Consider the following 2,500-nt stretch of genomic DNA (forward strand, 5'->3'; position numbering starts at 1 on the left):
TTATGCACTTCCAAAAATGTTTTTTTTTGGAAGTGAGCTTCCATCACTATGATGACCACTGTGATGACCACACCGCCCACTTCACACTGGGTGTGATTTTTTAGGCCAGTTTTGAAAGAAGCCAGTGATTCACGTCCTTTAATGGATGATCCGGACCATTCCACATTTTGGTGGCAGAGTAGTAGATTTTTCCCCTCATGTTTGTGCTAAATTTGGGGGGTAGGGTACCAGATCGTAGGAGCTCCCTCTGGTGTTGTAGCTGTGGGTGTCACAGACTTTGGAGAAGTAGTTGGACAAGTATGTGGGCACTGTCCCACGACGTATCTTAAATGCCAATCCCGTTGATATTTGCTTAACCCTGTTCTTCTACCCTGAGCCACCCTGCTGCTAAGTGATCTCTCACTTGCACAACAGACTGATTGTTTTGTTTTTTTCCATGACCGTATAGACAGAGTTTGTGTCTTGACCTTTATCGTTTTTTCCCCCTTTTTTTCCCACAATGTAGTCGTTTTGGCAATTGATTCCTCTCCACACACATTTGTGTGTTGACACTGCTGTTTTATCCTACATTATCTGCCAGTGAGGAGCCCCCACCAGGAGGACGTAGAGCCTACTTCTTCCGCCCAACACTCCCTGCTGAAAGGTGCTGTCCCAGCCCGTAGGAGTAGGAGAAGCCCGGCTTCCTTCCCCCGAACACGGGCCAATTGTGTTCGTGTAGACGCTTGACGAAGCCGGATGCACCACGGTGGATTCGAACACAAACTTCGCAGTGGTGGCCAGGCACTGTACCACTACGCCACCCGAGCACCAAACTTTTTCTTTTTAACCTTATTTCTTATTTGGTTTCTTATTTATTTTTGTTATTTCATTTCATTCTAGTCCAGTACTAATCTTATAACTTGTGTACATTGCCTTGCTGCTGTTGTTGGACAGTATTGTGGAACATGTCCTCAACATTTCCCAGCATGCCTGTACCTGTACGAGCGAGTGACAAATAAAGCTGTTGATTCTTAATCCCTTGATCCCTCTCTTGATTGTATATTTGACACTTAGTGTGTTGTGTTGTGTTATCTTGTCATGAAACGTGTGATGTGACGATGTGTGTTGAGAGGACGTTACGGGGTTAATTGCAAAAGTTCAAAATGAATGGATGTCTGAATCTGTGGAAAGAGGCGGAGAATTAATTCCAGCCTCGAGCGGAGTGGCTGAGTCACACTGCTGTGTGTGTGTGTGTGTGTGTGTGTGTGTGTGTGTGTGTGTGTGTGTGTGTGTGTGTGAGTGTGAGTGTGGGTGTGGGTGTGTGTGTGTGTGTGTGTGTGTGTGTGTGTGTGTGTGTGTGTGTGTGTGTGTGTGTGCGTGTGTGTGGCTTCAAGGGGCAGTGAATGCATGTGAACTTAACCACTTTCAAACTGCTGTGCCTATTTTGGCCATTATCCACTTAAACCCTAGACTTAGTAAACTCTGTACTTGGACCACTTTTTTTCCGTATACACCAAATATCGTTGCCAAAACTAGCATCCGCAAGCTCACGCTATGGATGCAGGGGTTCAAGCGGTTGAAGCATCACATCGCCACATCCGTTGCTTGTAGATCTGTTATTTCTGCGATTCACTGAAGTATACAGGGATAAAGTGGTTTATTTGTAGCCCTGAAACATGACTGTCATACCATGACAGTCATGGTGCCGAGTCCCCCTGGTCTAAAGTTGTGTTCGATTTTTTCACATTGCCATCTCTCACATAAACATAAACGTTCAGATTTCAAATATAAAGTGCTTACCACCGAGCCACGGATGTTACAAGGCGATGCGGACCGCGATGAGTACCCGTATCTCCCGTATTGTTCAATAAAAAGCATTTTAATCCCATCGCCGGCCATTTTCTTTTTTTCTTTTTTTTTGTTTTGTAATGTATCAGAGTGCAATACACCTCCCAACCATTAGTGTCGCATGGTTGAAAGTATAGGAGACAATTTGGAGAAAATGGACGGCGATGGGATTAAAATGCTTTTTATTGAACAATACGGGAGATACGGGTACTCATCGCGGTCCACATCGCCTTGTAACATCCGTGGCTCGGTGGTAAGCACTTTATATTTGAAATCTGAACGTTTATGTTTATGTGAGCGATGGCAATCTGAAAAAATCGAACAAAACTTTAGACCAGGGGGACAGGGCACCATGACGCTTGTATACAAGCGTCATGTGAACCATGGCTAGGTTTATTTGTAACCTTGTGTTGATGTTTTTTTCTGCATAATGCAGGCTAGTTGTATAGGTGTATACTATTTAATACTGTTGTTGTTTATTATTGATGATTCTTATTGTTATTTCTTCCCTTTGTATCCGTCAGTACTTTCCTTACTCTGTATATGCAGTGGTGTAAAGTAACTAAGTACATTTACTCTAATACTGGAGTATTTCCAATTGTCTATACTTTTACTTCTACACCACTACATCTCAGAGGCAAATATTATACTTTTGCTCCACTACAATTATTTG

Source organism: Gymnoscopelus braueri (assembly GCF_963280865.1).
Source record: "Gymnoscopelus braueri genome assembly, chromosome: 4".
Taxonomy (NCBI): Eukaryota; Metazoa; Chordata; class Actinopteri; order Myctophiformes; family Myctophidae; genus Gymnoscopelus; species Gymnoscopelus braueri.